Source organism: Schistocerca cancellata, chromosome 8 (assembly GCF_023864275.1).
Source record: "Schistocerca cancellata isolate TAMUIC-IGC-003103 chromosome 8, iqSchCanc2.1, whole genome shotgun sequence".
NCBI lineage: Eukaryota > Metazoa > Arthropoda > Insecta > Orthoptera > Acrididae > Schistocerca > Schistocerca cancellata.
In genome coordinates this window covers 298,441,905-298,464,795 of record NC_064633.1, presented here as the reverse complement: position 1 = coordinate 298,464,795, position 22,891 = coordinate 298,441,905, and positions in this window count along the sequence as shown.

Genomic DNA, 22,891 nt, shown 5'->3' with positions numbered 1-22,891 from the left:
TATCGTAATTAAGAATTATTCTGTCATTTCACAAATCTTATAGGACGCCGTAAGAGCTACCTATCATATGCATTAAATAAGTTTCGCACAAATTACATTGGATATTTATATACTTTACACAGAGTTGTCGCTAATTTAGCAGGGTATCGAGAAAGGTTATATTTCGAAAATAAGGGAGAAAATGTAAGGGTTGTCTCATCAGGTCAGTTCTGTATTTATTGACTGCGTGCTGGTGCAGCTTATGACAGCGACTTGGTGAACGTCTGTGAGGGCCTGGTCGGTAGTGTCAGCTACCTACGTGTGGTCAGCTAATAGCGGTAGCGATAAGAGTTGCGGCAAGCACCAATGGAGTTTCCTAGCTCAGTGATTATTGTGGTAGCAAGTGACCTCTCCTTAAATTAATAATCAAATAATCATATTGCCAGTAATAAAGCTAATATGTCTGATGAGTTGACCGCAGGAGTAATGGTAATTCTAGAAAAGTGCCCAACACTGCGCGAATACGTATTTATTCCAGCCGTCTATTAGTCCACCGTCTCCTTCGCCCACCATCACTGCTTCTTCACCATTCTCTCTCTCTGTTTACTCTCTCCACCCATTCTAACTGTCAATCTCCTGAGTGTCCCCTGTTGCTGTTTGTTTCCTCCCCTTTCTGTGTCCACCTCCCCGTCTTCCGTTTCTCTGTCCAACAGTTTTTTCTCCTTCTGTCCGTCTCCTCTTTCCTTCTAATTCCATCTTTCTCTCCCGCCTCCCTCAGTCAGTCTATGCTTACTCCCTCTGACCATCTGCTTATTCCCTCTGCCCATCTCCTCCACCCACTCTAATTCATTGTCCTCTACCCCGTTGCTCTTTTCATCTCCTCTCCCATCACCATCTCACCTCCCCCTGTCCCCTATTGCTGTTTGCTTCCTCCCCTTTCTGTGTCCACCTCCCCGTCTTCCGTTTCTCTGTCCATCTCCTCCTTTTCCCTCTCTCTGTCCATTTTCTCCAAGCACCCTGTCTGTTCATCTGCTTCTCCATCATATACATATCTCTTACTCCTCCTATGCCCATCTCTTCCTTTTATCCTTCGCTATCTTCTCCTCTCTCTGTCCAGTTCCCAGTCTCCTATCTCCATCCATCTCCTCCCCCACTTATCTCTGTAAATCTACTCTTCCTCCTATCTGTGCTTATGTCCTCCTTTCTCCTCATTGTCTTTTGGTCTACTCGTCCTCCCTTTTCTACTCACGCTATGACAATCAATCAAACAGGTGGCTGGTGGCTCTTTACAGACTGTGATTTATGAGTGTACCAAATTTGACTGATATCGTTTCAGGGGTTTAGGATGAGCTTTTTACCAAGTGATTTGCCCGCAAACACACATATGTAATACATTTAATGCCTATATCTACACTTATCTCGCCATAAGAATTCCACCCTGCAGAGTCATTTCCACAGAGCTCCACATTCATGACGTCATATCTCCTGAACTATGTGCTGTAGAGTGATGTAATTGTGCAAGTGAATCCAGTGTTATATATAACTGCTGTCTGCAAAATTTGTTGTGCATGAAGTTGGTACTAAAGAAGTAATAAATGAAAACGTCATGCATTATGGGGTCGTTTCTCATGCTTCTCAGTGCTTATGACGTCTTATGTCTTGAGCTATGTATTGTACAATGATACGTTTCCCCACGTACATTCCGAGGCATATGCGGATACAGTCCGCAAAATTTGTTGTGAATAGAGTTAGCAGCAGAGAAGTAATAAGTAATTTTTAGAACATTTCGCGTGGAGAACAACGGTCTGGCAAAAAGCACTTTAAGATGGAACACAAACAGTCTAAACCCCAAAAATACATTTATTTTGTGGTAACCGGTTTCAGGTAATTTTTGACGATTTTCAGGCGGTGGTGAATGGGGCGGGTGTTACAACTCCACGAACGTCAAATGGTGCAGACGATCGTGGAATTATAACACCTCTCCATTCACCGCCACCCCACCATCAAGGTTTGATGTCTGAAGATGGTCAAAAGCTAACTGAAACCGGTTACCCAAAACAAATGTCTTTTGAGGTCGACATTGTTTGTGCTCATTAGAGAAGTAATAAATTTAAATGGCATGAATGGTGCGGCAATTTTTCATGCGTCTCAGTGTTTATGACGTCAAACCTCCTGAACTAAGAACCATACAGTGGTGTGATTTTTCTAGTACACTCTGTGGTATGTGTGAAGACTGTCTGCAAAATGCGTCACGAATACATTACGTAAGAAAGAAGTAATAAATTAAAACGTCAAGCTTCATGTGGCAGTTTTATTGTATGAACAGAGAAAACGTGGTAATTGCTATTTTTTTTTTAATTTCAGAATTTTGTGGGGATCATCAGCGAGATAAAGTTTTATAAAAGTCCGAAAATATGTTTAAAGTTCGTTGCAGGTCTCTAGCTAGCCTCAGTCTCAAATACTGGATTACTAACCTATGTATATGTTCGCTACAGTTCCTTTTATTTTATAGATGGGCGGTTTATAGCACTGCCGTGATCCTTCTCGGATAGTATCTGACATGTGTACGAAGTTTGGCTGAAATCGGTCCAGATGTGGAACATACGTGCATGCATACATTTTTATCTTCCTAGCTTCTAATGTTGCGCAGACTCTTCTGACACGTCACATTTTGCGTGTAACGCTCAAATGCACCATTCTGGCGAACCGAAAGTGTAGCACATTGGTATCAGCAAGAAGAAAATAACTAAGCTTAGATGACCTAAAAGCTTACAATAACTGCACTCTACTATTCATGGTGAACACAATTTTTTTTTTCGTAACGAAATATAAAAATATGTTTTTAAAATACCCTTAGCTCAAAGTTTGGAACTTTCTAAGATCAATAGGTTTTACTGCGCATTTCAATGGTACAGGCATAGAAGTTCTGACAGATCGAGTTTAGAAAGTACAAGGCTACTGTAATTGACTGAAGCGATTTCCAAGATTCTCTGTAGCTAGGGTATATTATTTGACAATATGCCAAAGATCTCTTGACATGTTAGAAGTTCTCTGTATGTTGTCCCGTAGTGATTCTATATATATGAAATCGACAATAAATTCCAGCATGTCCAAGTCAATGTGTTGGACAGCATTGCATATAAGAGCTCGCAGTTCGGGAAGGTTTTTGTGGTAAAGGAGGTGTAGACACTGAATCATTCACGTAACACCACACAAAGAGAGTCACTTGCGGTTAGATTGAGACAGCATAGAGGCAGTTGCTGATCACCAACCCCCAACAACTGATCTACCGGATATCAAATTTCCTGTTGTAGAATTCGTGAAAATCATGATGATATTGGGGCTGATGATTATCGTGTTGGTAGACGAAATCCACACTGTCCTTCTCCAGCTGTGGCATACGCCAGTTTTCCGGCATTCCCACATACACATATTCCATTACAGTCTTTTCACAGCGTTAAAAGCGATCGTAAACTTTAAAACGTGACGCTGCATAGAACACAATAATATTTGGTAAATCTCAAATCTGTCGCATGACAGCACTGGACATTCTCTGTTCTCCAGATTCGGATACTATACCTGTTCACTGTGCCATGTTATGTAATCACTGAAGCTTTTGTAACTGTGCTGGAAATTCAAAGCGTCTGACTTGGACATCGGGATTCAGGGCTTGTATCAACTGCAAGCAGAAGAGATTCGGCTTGTCATTTACTTTAGATGTTCCAACCGGTCGGTTCGTATACGCTGAGCTTTCTGCTTGTCTTGCTAGTCGACCTCTGTGACCTACATGCGAAACTCGCTCGCAAGCGGTCAACCGCTGGCCGGCCAAACGATTTCCCCTTGCAGAGGCATCCTGAAGCCTCAAACTGCGCATACCACCGCCGAATGGTGTTGGCAGGTGATTGTCCTTTGTTGAATATCGTTATACAGTGTCACTGCACTGTTACAGCGGACTGATGTGAATGGATTTCATGCACAATTTATTCTCTGCGTCTGTCGGCATCCTGCCTAGCTGCTCAGAGCTCAGTCCTGCGCTCTCGTGCCAAAAATCTGAAGTGAGGCGGCTACAGTGCAAAACGTTTTGCGTTTTCCTGTAAGATTGTTAAGTTTTGTGATAATATGTCTATTATCATTGCTACAGTGATTTTATGAAGTCGCTTCATTGTATACACTTCGTACTGATTTGTGAACTTCCGAAACAACTGACGAATAGCTTGGCGAAATCTGACTTTCGCGTGGTAGTGTATCGGCAAGTTAGCAGTAGACAGAGACGTATGTCGGCAACTTCTCTTCTTCGGTCGGCCGACACGTCTAGATCAGAAACGGGGTCAACCTGAGGGGCTTACGGCCGGCCGGTCTTGAATACACGTGAGGAAGCACCCCGCGCGGAGTGATATATGAGTCCGCAAAGCAAGATAGATGTGTGGCGGTTGTCTCTCAGAAACACTTTGCATGTCGCGGAGACTATCATTTATAACGGGGATGCCGCGACGTGCCCAGAACGTCTGCGGCCAGCGCCGACATTAACGCGGCCGCCCTTTGTCTTGGCCGCGGTGCATGACGGGCGCCGCTGCCCCCCTCCCGACCTCCGCAGCCAACACGGCCATACATTAGCCGCCACGGCGGACGCGGCGCGCCTGGTGCAGCCTGGCATCCGCCACCACCGCCGTCTTAGAATACCTGTCCGTGTCTCGCGGGCGCGCACGTGCAAGGTTATCGACAGAGGCACGCAATTATTCTTCCTCACGATTCACACGTCTATATCGACGTTGGCGAGCTTGTCGGAATGGCATTGCTGTCGTTTGTCACAAACAAGGAACAAAATTTTCATTGGAGACAGCACTTTGTGTCCCACAGAGTCGTGAAGGATTCTTTGGAGTAGCGATATTTTATGCACCTAGGCACAGGCTTTCACAATGTGACATAGAGGAAAAGGATCCTTTATTACTACTAAACACCGTGACTTGTCACTGCAGCCATTTCTCTCTACGAGGGTTATTTTTGTTCTTCAGGATCCTATTGGTGGCAAAATAGAAACCAGAGTGAAAATCAAATTTGTTTCATTTGCAACACTTACCTACACCGTTGAGCTTTTTCTCTAAATAGGAGGAGGAGGAGCAGATTAGCGTTCAACGACCCGTCGACGACGATGTCATTAGGGACGGGGCACAAGCTCGGATTAAATAAGGATGGGGAAGGATGTCGGCCGTGCCCTTTCTGATGGCTCTCGATCTTCCACCATAATCGAGTCCATCAACATGAGGTGGCAAACATGAGGTAGCCAAGGAGGTGAAAACGTGAGTTCTACTATACCAAGAATGCTTGGTAGCTACAACAGGTTCAAAAATGGCTCTGAGCACTATGGGACTCAACATCTTAGGTCATAAGAACTTAGAACTACTTAAACCTAACTAACCTAAGGACATCACACACACCCATGTCCGAGGCAGGATTCGAACCTGCGACCGTAGCAGTCCCGCGGTTCCGGACTGCAGCGCCGGAACCGCTAGGCTACAACAGGAAAACCCAATTAATTAGAAGGAGTGCAAAATAAGAAAGTATTTATTACTTAACTTTGCTGTAGTTCATGATCAGTTGGTTGACAATTATAAAAGACGCAAAAAGACTAAGCGTCTGCAGAATGACATAATTTACAACTCAAAAATCTTGCAGTGACGAATTAATCTCACGTAATCTTGAATGTAGAATCTGGTGAATTTGAAGACCAACTTCGAACGAAGCTACAAAGACTTGATGGCAGCAATGACTGAGCTGCAGGCGATGACTAACATCGGCGCTGGCTGACCACTGAGCGCGGCTACGTACTGTAGACTGGCACAACTGCACTACTCTCCTGCTGCACATGAAGTGGCCTAGCGGCGCATCGCGGCGAGCATAAGTACTGCGACTGGCTGTGTACTTTTTGGCTAACACAGCCGTTCTTCTGTTCCGTTTACCCAGAGAATCGCATCCGGTGGATCGATCTCTCGGGCGGCGGTGTGGTCGTATAACTGACGACATCACACTTTCAAAGAAACCATCCGCCCCATTTGCCAGAAACGATTTAGGGAAACCACGGGAAACCTAAATCAGGATGGTTGGACGTGGGTTTTAACCGTCGTCCTTTCGAATTGGACTCCAGTGTGCTAACCACTGCGCCACCTCGCTCGGTTTCTCTAAATAGTTGCTGCTCTATCCTATACATACCTTCTAAATTGGTACCAAATTTTTCAAATTATTTCAAAAATGGCTCTGAGCACTATGGGACTTAACTGCTGTGGTCATCAGTCCCCTAGATATTAGAACTACTTAAACCTAACTAACCTAAGGACATCACACATCCATGCCCGAGGCAGGATTCGAACCTGCGACCGTAGCGGTCGCGCGGTTCCAGACTGTAGCGCCTAGAACCGCTCGGCCACTCCGACCGGCTCAAATTATTTCATCGTAGGTGGCATCCGTCTGTGGTTTCAGTCAATTCTGTACGTTTGTCTACAGCTTTTAGTCTGTGCCAAAAGGCAGTCTCCGTACCAGACGTCCATGGAATCAGAGGGAGCCAAGTGCAGGCTGTATGGTGGGTGTTCAGACATTCCCATGGAAAACATCGCAGGATCGTCTTTGTTGCAGCTACAGTGTGTAGCCGAGCATTGTCATCAAGAAGCACAATTATGTGAAAGCGGGGTGTTTGCTCTTTCAGACATGTCAGAAAGATCAGTCACCATGCTTTCATGTACTTGGTACGCCTCGATGAGCTACGAAAGTACAGTCATCAGTGTACATGCACAATCAGTTAGACCTCCAGGTGGGCATCTAAAATTAATGAGCACGCAGAACATGGACAAGGACTATTTATAATAGGCGGCGGTAGGTGAGAATGTGGGTCGGCCTAGGAGCATTCCGAGATAGTCCACGCATTTGCGTGTAACAATATATCCGGTGGCGCAGTGGTTAACGCAACTGCCTCATAAACAGGAGATCCCAGGTTCGAATCCGAGTATGGCACACATTTTCACTCGTTGCCGCTGATTCCGCATAGTGTCGTAGCAGCTAATACCATCAGTTGCTTACATTTCCTTTCCTTTCTCCTTCCTCCAGCTTTAATTTACTTAAGGAGCACAATGCCTATTGACAAAATACCTCTTCGGTTGTTCTGAATTGTCTTACAAAGATGACTTTCTCGAATCTCTTGATCTTCTCTATCGATAAGGCCATTAGGTAACATTCGCTTCTTTTCCTGAGCGCCTGCATCATAAATGTCTGCCTGTCCTGTTTCAAAATTCCTGCACTGCTGCCAAACTCCGCTATTACACATGACAATTAATTTCTGTCGACAGCGTGAAGAACAAGGCACACATCACACTTGGGCAGACACGCTATCTTTGTCAACATCATTACCTACTCACCGCATACTCAGAACTGAAAAGTTCAACGCAGCGCGATGGACAGGCACACTAGAGACACTGCGCAACACATCTGCGCAAAGTTTCATCGGATTTTCCCTGGGGTTTAAATTTCGCGCTCGACCGGACCACGAAAAGAATAATTGCCCTTATATTTTGTGCTGTCGTGTATGAGGTCAAACGAAACTTGGCTGTTGGTTAGGAAATGATGTTCCCACTACCACCTCCTTTATAACCTTAGTAGTTCAATTTCATTTTCACAATGTCCTTCAGTTTGTTACGCTACAGTTTAACGAAGACACTGCAGCGAGTCAACTAGTATCTCTGGAATATGTTAAATATAAATTAAAGTTTGTTCAACGGAGTCGCCACTAATGCCCAAACCTCCAGATGTCAGAAACTCAGATCTGTACCGAAAGTCGCATGTCGATAGAGTATCAATCAAAACTCAGATTTAGTTCGTACTATGTGCTGTCGTCTAGCATAACGAGCGAAAAGTTAACTAAAAGTAACACCAGAAGTACCAGGGCACAGGAAAGATGTATCTGTGAATAACTGGTATGTGTGTAAGTAGGTAGCGCAATAGATCCTCGCACCAAGGATCCCGGGATGCTTGAAAAAAAAATCAAATTACAATTAAGGAAGTTTTTTTAATGTATTATGCGTGAACGTGTTGTATGGGACACCATATTTATGATGTATAAAAGGGGTCTTTGGAGTTTACAGTCTGCCTTCGATTTGTTTCTTTGAGTATTTTAAATAAGTGAATCCATAGAATACATCTGTCGTTTCACAGAATATACAATCAGAACAGAAAAATGAAGAAATAATTGCACCACACGTGCGGAAGTAATGAAAATAATAATAATAATAGTATTAATAATACACATAAAACTAATAGTAGAAATAATAAATAAAATAATAAGATCAATAATCAGAACATAACACCCAAACTTCAATGCCAACACGACCACACACACACACACACACACACACACACACACACACACACACACACAAACACACTCACACAATTACATTCATTCAGGATAAAAGAATTTACAATAATGGTTGCATACGAATAAGTGTGTGAAGCAAATTACTTCCGTACACCTAGCACACTTGACTTAATCATGCATTGGCCCATCCACCCTGTATACGAAAGCTTGTGTCTGAAACAGAACGTTGTCGTCGTCGAAGTTTCGAAGGGTCTGGTGTCCACAACGAGTTTAGTCAGTATCCACCTACGACTGTGAGAATGAGAGAAACGTCGAGAACTCAACTGATTCTACGTGAGGGTCTGCAGCTTAAGAAGATTATTTCGTTTTTGCAGACTAATCTATTCCCTAGAATCTCGAGCAGCATCGGATATTTTACAAATCATATGCTTGTAGATTCTGAAGAAATGAAAATCAAGTAGTGGGCAAACGGAGGTTGTGTTTGCTGGAATTATGTGAATTGTGATTTTGTCCTCTGGTCGGTTATTTTGTACCAACACGTCACAAAGAACACTAGCGTCTCTATGGGGCCTGTAAGACCAGTGTTAGCAGTAGCAGAAATTTCTCACCACTGATTTGTTCCACTACCGATTCTTGTAGAAATATCTTGTAGTCAATGTCTTGTAGAATTGGTCATTTTGCCGGAGGAGTGAGAGTGGACGATTAATTATGGTGCTGGAAACATGGACTGACGTATATGAGTACACAAAGAACTAGGCTCTTAGAGGATCAGGAACAGCTTTGGAATGAATGTGTACCAATGGGGTGTCACATGAACGGACTGTGCAAACCCTACAATACGTTTAGAACCTCTAACTGCAACAGTGCGGCCCACAGACATCTCATTGTAGAATCCACATTCGTCGGCGATGTAGATATTCGTGATCTTGTAGTCTGTCATGAGTGCACGAGTTGGTTGTTGCTAGCCGTATACCTTCTCCTCCATGTCGTTTCTGTTGTAGTACATTTTCAATGTAATAAAATATTTGACTTTACGGCTTACAATATCGTTTTTACACTTCCAGCTCAAGACGCAAGTGTCACTGGCGTCAAATCTTGAGAAATTGAACTATCTCGCTTTTGTTTTCGCCCAAAATTTGATATCTACATCGTGAGTACAGCGAAATTCGTGGTGGCGGTGCTCGCAAATCTCCATCACACGCACTGTTATAAGCTTGTATTTCTCCTTCACAGACACTAACATTCCACGTTCCCACTGCCGTTTCCATTCATAAAACATTCACCGTGTAGGACATGTGGTGCGAAACCCGGTTTTCATTTTAAACATCGCGCGATGTTCAAATGTTTTGGTTCACTTCGGCTGATTTTTGACGTTAAGCCAATATTTCAGAATTTGGATTTTCTCGTTTCTTGAGCAAAGCACGACCCTTTTCTCCTTATCTCGTATTTGATCATCTCCATCAGTTGAGGATCCTTCTGGCGACGATATCTAATGTGTCGACTGTAGTCCATTCACTTGCTCACAAACGAACGATTCCACCCCACATGGTGTGCTCTCGTCGATGTCTAATGTTCCTGTTCCGTGGCGTTCGACTCATTCCGTTGATCAATTATGTCCAGTACAAATGCTACACACTTTCTCTCATCTTCAGTTATTTCCGTTGTGGTACGTATGCAACAGCCGCTATCCATCGTCGGGAGTGGTGTCTGTTCTGTCGCACACGTTCGACAGAACACCACACCCATCCATACAATTATATTCTATAAGTTGGCTACTTTCAACTAACGAAGCGAAACCAGACTGCCGAAAGAATATTTCTACAAACTCCGAAAAGTAGTTTTATATGTCAGGAAAATGTTCTCCTTTATAGCAGTTTCACGCGTAAACAATCCAAATAAATAAATAAATAAATAAAAGCGACAGTGAAACAGGAATCCGGGAGCTTGGGTACGACCTAGCGCTCTACCAATTAACCCACGACAGTCACACACATTAATTACTCTCTAGGGTTACTTTTAATTAACGTTCACGTTCGTTCTGCTGGATGACAGCATATAGTACGAACTAAACCGTTGGTTGATACTTTTTCCACGTACAACGTTTGGTATCGATTTGCGTGCCTGACTTCTGGAGTTTTTTTGTTGTTGTTGTTGTTTCTTGGGTAAGGAGACCCGACAGCGTGGTCATCGGTCTCATCAGATTAGGGAAGGATGGGGAAGGAAGTCGGCCGTGCCCTTTCAGAGGAACCATCTCGGCATTTGCCTGGAATGATTTAGGGAAATCACGGTAAACCTAAATCAGGATGGCCGGACGCGGGATTGAACCGTCGTCCTCCCGAATGCGAGTCCAGTGTCTAACCACTGCGCCACTTCGATCGGTTCTGGAGTTTTGGGTATAAGCTTCAGTTCCTAGAAAAGAAAGCAGTAATTCTTCTGCTCCATGTGTCTACATCAGAGCAACGAATGACATTTCATAATTTGTCCGCAAGAAGGTTCGTCATCAAAGCAGATAAGGATAAAGGAACTTCAGCAGGAAGGAGGGACTTGCTGGCTGCAGTGTAAAAGGTTTTATCTAGATGCGTGAAGACCCCGTTGGGCCGAACATAGCTGGGAGATAACGACCCTGCCTCTGGAGTGTTTTTGGTGCCATCACGCCGGTTACAGTTTATCTATTAGCTGCTCGACCGTTATAGGAAGCAAGCCTTTTCAGAAGAGCTTTACGTTCCTAAACTACGGACTTTAAGATGAGGCCTTATCTGTAATCGGCAGTAATTTAATTTTTTGCTGACTTTTGACCCTCTGCATGCTGTTTCCTTTCGGATCTAGTTGGTATTTATGGTCATTCTTTCGATATTCTTTTATGAGCTCATTTTTATTTTCTCACCTGGCCCTGATTAGACGAATTTCAGGCCACATATTCGCGGTTTGCAGTGAACATGGATTGGCATTTGGATTTTCATTTCCATTTGCCATGTTACTGGGCAGTGTGGCTTGGTTAATAGAGTACAGAAGTCCATTCTTCTTGTTAAAATTTTTCCATAATATTCTTGTCAAACGTATTACATATTCAGTGCTTGCCAGCCTTGTTCGATTTATTGGTCTTTCTATTTGATTAGAATAGTGTTTAGTTCAGCCTAGGTCTGTGTGTTACAGGATGAATTACCCACAATGTAATAACGTGTTTATTGCATTCAAGAGCGAGTCTGGAAAGGGACTTATCTGTACGCTTTAGTTGGTCTTGAGAGATTAATCTGATCGTTATTGGTAGTGTAAATTCCGCACACATATGTAGAAAAAAATCAGTCTTTGTAAAGCAGCAGGTCAACTGATTCTAGTGACTCTGCAGTACTTATTATTAGCTGTTTGCTTCACTATCCACCTCTACAAGAATTATGTTGTGGCTTGTTTGTCTTCAATTTCTGTCCGCCGGGCTCAGTTACTTTTTCCGTTTATTTCGTCGGTTGATGCCATTGTTTACTAGTGTGTAACCCCCTGGATAACAGGTTTGGCATTCTATATTCCAATTGTATGTGATCCCGACCAGGGGGCCTTTATATTTGTAGTTCATTTTCCTTATTATTTAAACGTTTCAGGCAGTTAGCTGCGAAGTTCTCATGAACTTAACATCTTATATCTCCTGTTTTCATCGACCAATGCGATGTGAGGCTCACTGTGTTTATCAGCCCCACGGCCTGCCTGCCAGCCTGTGACGGCTGTAGTGTAAGATCACAAGAGCACGTGAACATCTTACTTTTGACGTCTTGCGAATTTTTTTTATTTTTTTATTTTTATTTATTTATTTATTATGAAGGATGTCAAACATAACTGGAAATACACGTCACTAAATCTACTTGGCAATGGTACATTGTCACTCCTCTGGACTCCATGTAACCTGGTATCAGGGCCGGAGTACAGCTTCTGTTGTGCATGTTTTAAGGAGATTTCGCGCATGTGCAACTGGTGTGACGCAATTATCTAAAGTGTCAAATACATTCGGATTTGATAAACAATGTGCACTGTTCACGGTGTGCGGAGCTAGCCCTTACCATTCAACTGCAACTTCACGTCAATTCCTCCAGGTGACAGCACACTGCAGTACACTTTTATGCCCGTTCCCTTGGCATAAATCCCGATAGACGGTAGTACATTCCTGAAATAAGCCTATTCACTCACTATATTGTATAATTTGGCTAGACCTCGGTATATACACTTCTGGCCATTAAAATTGCTACACCAAGAGGAAATGCAGATGATAAACGGGTGAGCGGATGATTTGGATGGGATTCGGTTAATGAAAAAGGGACATATAATTCAAGGTTTATTTCCTCAAAATAATTGATTGTAATAAATTGCACTGTGGCTTACAAATTACAGTGACACGAACAAGTCAAGCTGCTTACAATATGAGGTAGTAAAAATGTTATATGCCAAAGGTGAACAGAGAAACTCATTTTTGACGTTTGAATCACTGCAAAAAAAAATCGTTAACAATTTGATACTTTAACAAATAATCATTGTGCATTAAACTACATACTTTCACCTAATACAGTTAAAATTCATAATGTGAAGCAGAAATGTATAATTTACAATTAAATTTTCAGTCGAAGTTACTAATTCGTATACACTCTTTAAAAGAGTAATAAAATTTCCAAAAGGTATCTCAATTAAAAATGCCCTAAAACCCTTAACACAACAACACGTACGTGACTAGCCCAAATAATAAGTGTATGTACGGCAAACCCCAACATTTGCTTCCTTACAGAAAGTTTGCTGATTTCACAAGCACAGACCACATTCAAAATCTAGCAAACATGGGTCGCTTGCCGGTCAAAACATGTTACGACTGCGGCAGCGGGCAAACTTACATAGGTAATAAAAGAACACAGGCCACCTAGCAATCTTACGAAATTCAGGGAGAGGGTGGTGGGGGGGACACAATAAATACCATACGCAAGTGCACTTGCCAAACCTACTACCAAAAATACGGTATAAAAGGATCTCAATTAATGACAAAATCCGGGATGGGCCCGGCAATATTGCACCTGAGCGTTAGTAGCCAAAATAAGGTTGACACATACCAAGGTCTGACATCATCTTAGAGCTAACTGGCACAACAAATCAATAAGAGTAAAAGAACAAGCAAATGGCAATGCCCAAGAATGTAAATAGGATTAAGTACACACGAGGCTAAAATCAATTGCTAGCACCTTGGACATAGTCTTAGGCTTAATTGACACTACAAATAAATAAAGGTACAAGAACAGGTAAATGACAATACCCAGCAATTTAAACAAAAAATAAGTAAGCACAAGGCTAAAAGCAATTGGTAGCAACTTAACAAGCACACATAAAATTATCAGACTGCTTCCACATCACAAAATGGAAGAGGCGCGCGCAGTCCCAGCAAGCTAGAAAATCAATAAACACACTCCAGCAACTGAGCCAGTCTGACCACAGTAATTTCAACTCAGAATCAGGGCTCGTAAGCACACCGGGTCCACGCAAAACACACACTCCCAGATAATTCTACCAACAGATACGGCTGTCCCCCGGGCAGGAAAACGGGGGCGACAGCACACACCAGCAGAAAACTCGACACCTAGACTCCGGCCAAAATGGAATCACCCAGAAAATATAAACAACAGCTGAAGTAAGGTGAAACGAACTCCGCCACGCAGACCGGACAGAGCAAACATACAGAAAGCCTGCCCTGCAGTCCTCACAACTCCTGGGTGCGGAGACCCAAGAAATATCTTGGTACCCTTTCCAGAGGCGGAGAACCTCGAGTGATCGCGTGCGGGAATCCATCAGTTGTCCACTACAGCATATCACCGACACGCCACACCGCCCAACGGGCAAATCAACGAGGCCCCCAACAACGAGACCACACCTCCGTGCCGGGGCGGAAGCCAAAATACCACCTGCTCGGTGCGAATCCAACTGCCGAGCGGAGCGCGCGCGGCCCCCCGCGAATAACGCTCCAGAGGGCATCAACCTTCTCACCGCCTGTGCAGGCCGAACCAGACGGAAACAGAAATACAAGTCGCTATCGATAGTGTCGGATACGCAACGCACCAGATAAATGGCACAACGGGTAATCATTGGACAAATATATTATACTAGAACTGACATGTGATTACATTTTCACGCAATTTGGTTGCATAGATCCTGAGAAATCAGTACCCAGAACAACCACCTCTGGCCGTAAGAACGGCCTTGATACGCCTGGGCATTGAGTCAAACAGAGCTTGGATGGTCCGTACAGGTACAGCTGGCCTTGCAGCTTCAACACGATGCCACAGTCCATCAAGAGTAGTGACTGGCGTATTGTGACGAGCCAGTGTCTCAGCCACCATCGACCGTTTTCAGTTGGTGAGAGATCTGGAGAATGTGCTGGCTAGGGCGGCAGTCGAACTTCCTCTGTATCCTGAAAGGCCCGTACATGACCTGCAACATGCGGTCGCTCATTATCCTGTTGAAATGTAGGGTTTCGCAGGGATCGAATGAAGGGTAGAACCACGGGTCGTAACACATCTGAAATGTAACGTCCACTGCTCAAAGTGCCGTCAATGCGAACAAGAGGTGACCGAGACGTGTTACCAGTGGCACCCTATACCATCACGCCGGGTGATACGCCAGTATGGCGATGACGAATACACGCTTCCAATGTGCTTTCACCGCGATGTCGCCAAACACGGATGCGACCATCATCATGCTGTAAACAGAACCTGGATTCATCCGAAAAAGAAAATTACATTTTGCCATTCGTGCACCCAGGTTCGTAGTTGAGTACACCATCGCAGGTGCTCCTGTCTGTGATGCAGCATCAAGGGTAACCGCACCCATGGTCTCCGAGCTGATAGTCCATGCTGCTGCAAACGTTGTCGAACTGTTCGTGCAGATGGTTGTTGTCTTGCAAACGTCCCCATCTGTTGACTCAGGGATCGAGACGTGGCTGTACGATCCGTTACAGCCATACGGATAAGATGCCTGTCATCTCGACTGCTAGTGATACGTGGCCGTTGGGATCCTGCATGGCGTTCCGTATTACCCTCCTGAACCCACCGATTCGATATTCTGCTAACAGTCATTGGATCTCGACCAGCGCGAGCAGCAGTGACGCGATACGATAAACCGCAAATGCAATAAGCTACAAACCGACCTTTATCAAAGTCGGAAACGTGATGGTACGCATTTCTCCTCCTTACGCGAGTCATCACAACAACGTGTCACCAGGCAACGCCGGTCAACTGCAGTTTGTGTATGAGAAATCGGTTGGAAACTTTCCTCATGTCAGCACGTTGTAGGTGTCGCCACCGGCGCCAACTTTGTGTGAATGCTCTGAAAAGGTAATCGTTTGCATATCACAGCATCTTCCTCCTCTCGTTTAAATTTCGCGTCTGTAGTACGTCATCTTCATGGTGTAGCAATTTTAATGGTGAGTAGTGTATAAACATGACCAGAAAGTAAATTCCCGCCATATCGACTGAAAGTTGGGGATGTACTGGGATTTGGACACCAATGAGAAAGTCAAGGGAGAGGGAGGTTGTTGAATCTCGCTTCCGACGTCAATGTGTAGGTCGTCGAGCGGTAGGGACTTAGCAGGTGTGCATTCAGGTCAGATGTCAAATAACAGAACAGGAAATTTGATCAAATAAAGACAATATATTTCAGAGTACGTTGTACATGGGGCGGGCACAGGGTAGGAAGTTACTAGCAATTTTAATGGCCAGTAGTGTATGGTATACAGACAGAAAAACCTATTATCTGTGACTGGGATGAGGTACAGTATATGAACTTTTCGATTTTATCGCAGTAATCCACCTGAGGCGCTGAGAAATATAAAGCAAATCATCGTCGATTGCGAGATTATAGAATTTATTCATGCTTCTGACATAAGTGGATCTTATGTGGGTCACGTTTATCCGGTCTGTAAGCCCACACTGAATATATGAACATTCACGAAAAATATATGTCACTGATTTCTCTGATATTAACTTAAATTCGGAGTCAACGACAGTGTGCTTGGCCCTTTTGGTTCTCAGCATCTCATTTGTATTGTAGTCAGGTGACAGTTTTAGTAGCGCTGTCTACTGACACTGCCATTTCCACACACGGCATTTTGTGTTTGGTGTTGGTTGTTTCTTGCGCAGGAATCGTCTTTCGTCGTCAGTGTCAACTTAACCTCAGTTGAATCTGTTTCAAGTGCTAACAGAAATAAAGATTACCGCAGAGGAACTAGAGCCTCCCAAACCATTTCGTTGATGATAAACCACGAAATCAACATTTAACAAATATGTGTACAGTAAGCGTGAGTTGTTATGTGGGTGCAACGTAAGAATGCCTTAGATTCCAGCCCTGATGTTAATTTGCTATGATTTGATCATTTGTCCGAAAAAATAAAAAAGTACGAATACTCCCACGAACACAAAAATGTGAAACAGAGAGTAACGAAAGCTTAAACATATTTCGTTCTTTCCGTAAACTGAACTTAATAGTGAACAAAACAACTACATTTCAGAAGATTAATTCTTTTATTTTACATAGAAATTATGCATATTATAACTGTTATTATTATGCTTAGCAGTAACAGATGCTGTATAGCTATTATACAGCAGATGCTTTTAATTTCACATTGTCATATTTATCTGAATCTAAAAATTTGTTAACAACCTGAATGTATACACACATGCTGCACTGCTGCCCACTGACGCTTAACCTAAGGTCCCTTAAAATAGTTATTGGTGGCTGTCTCGCATTCTGAATCAAATTTCGTGTAAATCCTAAGGTATCTTCACCCATTAAAGCATCTTCACCCATTGCAAAACTTACTTGGACAACCACGTGTCATTGGTTCTGTTATCCTGTATTTGTCTGACATAGTATTAAAGTTTTTTGGGCAGTGAAATTTTTATCACTTAAGATTGGTCCGCGTTGCCGTAAGATGGTCAATTGCTAGCCATCTTGTTTCTTAATGAAATTTGTATCAAAAATTTAATTACTCTAAAGGGTTTTGCCGAGGTAGGAATTTATCGTCGGGCCTTGAGCAGTATATGCAGCTGCTGAACGTAGTTATTTGTGTGATCAGATGAAGTTCTTGACTCTCAACTGTGTGTTAACGAGCGATGCCAAGGGAAGTTAGTAATTTTTAATTTTTCACCTTGCACCTCTGAGTTTTAAGGCATTGTATATATTGAAGTGGTGAGCCTTGAGTTTAAATGTCTTATTCACCAGTAATCAATGATCCCACTATTGAACTGTTGGCTTTAGTAATTGTAAAGTTTTCCGTTGCTGTTTGGTAATAAACTACTTTTTAAGTATGAAAATGGTTCAAATGGCTCTGAGCACTATGGGACTTAACTTCTGAGGTCGTCAGTCCCCTGGAACTTGGATCTACTTAAACCTAACTAACCTAAGGACATTACACACCTCCATGCCTGAGGCAAGATTCGAACCTGCGACCGAAGTGGTCGCGCGGTTCCAGACTGTTGTGCCCAGAACCACTCGGCCACTCTGGCCGGCTTTTTAAGTATAGGCAGTTTCGTTAACCAGCGCCGTATTACTCCGTTCCATACCGCCTCATTGGCAGCAGAGCCCGGATATGTTTGAGTGGCACGGTTCTGGGTAGGTGTGGTGGTAGGATAGAATAATTTTGCTATTTACTGTACATTTGGATTTCGCGTTTCAGAATATGATCAAGAAGTTGATGGTCAATAACCGGACAAGTGCTTTGGTGGTACCTCACAAAAATCCAACTACAGTATGAGTTGGCTATCAGAGGTGAGGAAACAGAGGGCAGCGTCGCGGAGGAGCTGGGACATGCTGTGTCCGTTGTCTTATCTTTACACCCAACGCAGCGGGTGAGATACATGACGCCTGTTCAGGTTGTGGCGTCCTCCTCGCTGGTCTGCAAACCAACATTCAGTTGTTGCACTATAGTGTCAGCGTCTGTGCTTAGGTGTTCAGAATCCACATTCAACTTAGTCATTTAGGTAATAGAGCGCTGGGCAACACCTTAACAAATGGAGATCGTAAACAGAAGGCTGCAATTAAAGGATTGCGTAATAAGGTCATCCGCTTGCAACTCAAGAATAGCTTGCTCAGTTGGAGAGAGAACGAGGATCAGGATGAGGGGTTCTCCTCTTGGCATGCCAATCACTACAAATGTGGGGCGAGGTCAAAACAACGGTGGAAATTATTTAACAAACCAGCCAATCCACTCTGGCATACAGTGCAGAGAATGGCCTATTAATCTATTGTCAGTAATGGTAGTAGACACATTATGTTTAAGCGTGTGCTACAAGACCAGCTGTGCACCGTTTTTGATGCCAATTCGGTAATTTTTCTGATTATCTACCCTCTGCCTCATGGACATCTAAGCAGAACTTCTTCGTAAGCTCCTGCTGTTGGTGAAACAGTGAGTGCATTACAATGAAGACTGTTTGAGGAAATGTTGTCTAGTTAGTGTCGTAAGGACCTAGTGGTGGTCAAAAAGTTTTTGGAATCAGCGATGTGATAAAATTTTGGTGTGGTATGCCAAAAGTGTCCATATCGCAGTGACGGTTTTATGACTCTTAATAAAATACTAGAAGGCATGTGTCCCGAGGCAAATTCGCGGATTTTATTTTCTAGTACGCCTCAAACCTTCTATGGGTTCTCTGAATTAGGCAGGTTCGCATACATCGTTGCTAATGACCTCTTAACCAATGAAGAGCGTGTTCTGGCACTACCTATATCTAGAACGCGAGACTGAAAATCGTCTTACCGATGTAATCAACCTAACGTTAAGTCTAATTATGCGAAAGCATGTTTATGAAGCAACTAATTATGTTACTTGTTGTGTGACTGACCAGTGTTGCGCGAAAAGGTTGGAGAGAATATACGCCTTGTGGGCTTAGGCCATTTTATGGGAGTGCGTGGGTTGATAAACCGTAGCAGTATGGTCAAGTTCCTGCACAAACTGACTAACCATTCGTGTGCACTAATATGAACCATTGACCAGTTTGTACACCGTACGATATTGATAGGATTGTGTCACTGACGAATTAACAATACTACATTAGTATTTCTTGAATTGGTAAATTACGTGGAATGCAGATATCTAGTATCTATGTCTCACTGAGAATTGGATGCCATTACCAATGGTTGGCAAGGTATGACATCATCTTGGCATTCAGGGGATTTCTTGGCCTGCTGAATTCCACGTTAGTGAAGGATTGAGCACTAACTTACTTGTAAGGTACAGTTTTCCTGAACACGCCCGCTGGACATTAAATTGCATCGCAAAGGTCATTATGTTCAGTTTTAGGATAGGGAGAACTGCTTTTTGTGCAGGCATCGGCACAAGCGCGGGGTTTGATCTACAGAGGTAGGGGGGTCAACATTTAATATATCCCACTGGAGTAAAGAGCAGATACGTGCCTTGTTCGAGGTCTTGGAATGGTACCCAGAAGTACTCAACGATCGGATGGGCATCACCAACAAAACCCAGTATAAAATATTGGTGAGGTATCAGATGTCGGTTTAGCATTGCTCTACTTGTTATCACCACCAAAAGTAAGAGAATTAAGGTAAGTTGTTGATCGACGTCATCCTTGCCCTCAGTATCACTGATCTTTTTGTTTCCCAGTTGAGCACCACCCTCTTGTGCATTGTTCTATGGTACAGCACTTGCTTGAAATTCAAAGGTCCCGAGTTCAAGTCTCGGTCGTGCAAACAGTTTTAATCTGCGAGGAAGATTCATATCAGCACACACTCCGCTGCAGAGTGAAAATTTCATTCTGGAATACAAAGTACATTTAGTACATTAAGTATACAAGTACCTTTCCTCTTGAAATCGTACTTGAATTCTGGCTTCCCCAGCTCGTGATTTTAGTAGCTGCCACTGGATCGTCACGGCTTACAGACGGCGCCTCCGTTCTGACATAAAAACTTAATCGTCGGGGCTAGTATTTATGAACATTTGGTCATCTTACGTAATTTCCATTAATTGACAAATCTTCAGGTCCAGTAGGGTATTAAACTGCATAAGTCTTACTTTGATATTTAGTGCACCCAGTGAAGACGATACTTTGAAAGTTGTTTTGTAAGTATTACTGCTTGAGTGCTGAGATTTCCTTTTATCGGGTGCCGGGATCTTTTAGGAGATAAACACCGTTCTTCCGGCAGTATCTGCTTGTGGTATGGTACACAGCAATCGTATTAAAGAAGTTAATACAAATTTATTGTTGCAATTTGGAGAGTAGTTTTGAGTGTAACTGGTTTATTATAGGTATTGTCCAGGGTGGGCCGATACCGAAAGCAATGGCTCTTTGATAGAGACTAATACTCTTTTATGTGCAAGATGATCGATGTTATTGACTTCTGTAATCTATTTCGGAAATATGGAAAAAACTGACAAGGAGAAGGGACAGAATAATGGAAAATCTGTTAAGACGTCAGGGAATTACTTCCGTAGTATTAACAGGAACGGCAGATGACTGAAACTCTAGAGGAAAACAGTTGTTGGAATACATACAGCTAATAACTGAGGATGCACGTTGCAGCTCGTACTCAGAGATGAAAAGTTTGACACAGGAGAGTGATTCGTAGTCGGCCGCATCAAACCGGTCAGAAGACTGATGACTCATAAAAATGAGTCTGTTTTGATGGCTATGAGAAATTACGCATTGAATATTGTTTCCTGTAAACACACTACAAGCAGCTGCCAGAGCCATTCCTTGTAGCATGACATTGTGTAGCTATCTGCACTGCTTTCTTTGAGCCACTGAAACCGATTGTTAAACTGCAAAATTGTGGATGGTTCTTAAATTAATTTTATCACTTTTTAAATCAGTTTGCCATGCCATTTTTGAAATCATTATTAGTTAGTTGTGGTGCTGTGCAATCCTCCACATCTTCGGCCGATATTTGAGAAGACAAAATTCATTAAAAAAAGTTTAATTCCTCTTATCAACTGTATGTTTTTCATTAACAAAATGTTTGAGTTCGTCATCTTGTACATTATTTACGCAGACATCGCTCCATATGGCCCAGTGGTACAAACGTGGTAGTAGAGCGAATAGGTAGGAGCTGTAGTGGATAGTGACACATACAGGTACAGGGTACTGTTCCTGATGTTTTGCTCGAGAATGGTTACTTGTGTGGATAGAGATGCGAGGTACTTGAAGAAATAGTAGCTCCAGCATGAAATACGCATGGGAGGGGGGGGGGGGATTTGCCCACGAGGATATTTTGAGGAATCAATACAAAAGTTACAGAAAATACGGATAAACCTATTACTTTTCAGCCCCGAGAAGGTACTGCGGAAAGTTGGCCTTCGCTGCTGTTAGCGTTGTGCTCAATGAGATGCAATGTAAATGAGAGTTTTTCCTTGTATCTCGTCCTTCCAGCAATCAGGTTATCAGGATAAAGACTCGTTTTGATCATTATTTAGGAAGACTGGAATATTCGGCAGGCAAGGCTTAGGATGAATGATGTTAAAGTAATACTGCCACAAACAGCAGAGATTAGTCAGTAGCTAAGTTGCATAACGGTGACGAGTGCTACGCGAACTGATGGTGCTGGAACTGAATCTTCAGGCATTATGCATTTAAATGGAGGGAGTACGTTTACTAAGTTATCCACCCCCTTAGAAAAGTAAATGTTAGAGTGTGAAATTATCTCAGGTAATTCATTAGATGTGGGAGTCGAATTCTTTGAGATTATAGTTGACCTCCACGACCAAAGAGGAGTGATGGGAATCACAGATATCCACCTACTACGAGGTTTGGCGGTTAACATGGAAAACCCGCGGTGTACATTTTCCCTTAACCCTCCAAAAGTAATTGCGGGCACTCTAACTTTTTAAGTACTAACCTCTAAATGCATATGAAAAAAATTGAGTGGATAATGCGAAGTTACGGCCATATGTGTAGCTCTTAATGTGGGGGAATTACAAAACAAATATCTCACTCTGACTAAAGCTGTGTTCGTTATGATGTTGTCCTGATTGCTAGTATCTTCCTGATCATAGATCAAAAGACGACAGCTTAAAGTAAATGAAGGGGTTGAACATAAACAATGATTTAGTTCAATACTCCCATTTATAGATAAACACAATTTCGGTATCAACATAGAAAAAGCAGAATCAAAAACCTGTGACAGTTATTTCTATCCAAATCTGGGTGAAGATTAAATGGAAAACACTGTCACTCTCCTATCACCTAAATTACATCGTGTCCTCCTAACGATTTATTCTCTCCTTCGATTTTCACAATAAGTAACAACTAATTTATCAGGTAATTCTGGACGGAAAAAGTGACTGGGAGCTGGTGACTAAAACCCAGAAGTCCACACATTCATTACCAGTGCAAAAGGACATGTGACAGCTGGTCGTGCTGGATTTAAAAAAAATGTTCAATTAAAATTAAATACTTTGCTGATGCTGTGATTTATGCTCACCGAAGTATTACTGGGATGTACCGAGCTGTGCACTGGAGACGTGCTGACCCTTTTGTAAAGAAGAAGTACTCAACACCTTTATGGGACTACGACGCGCTGCTACGCGTAGTC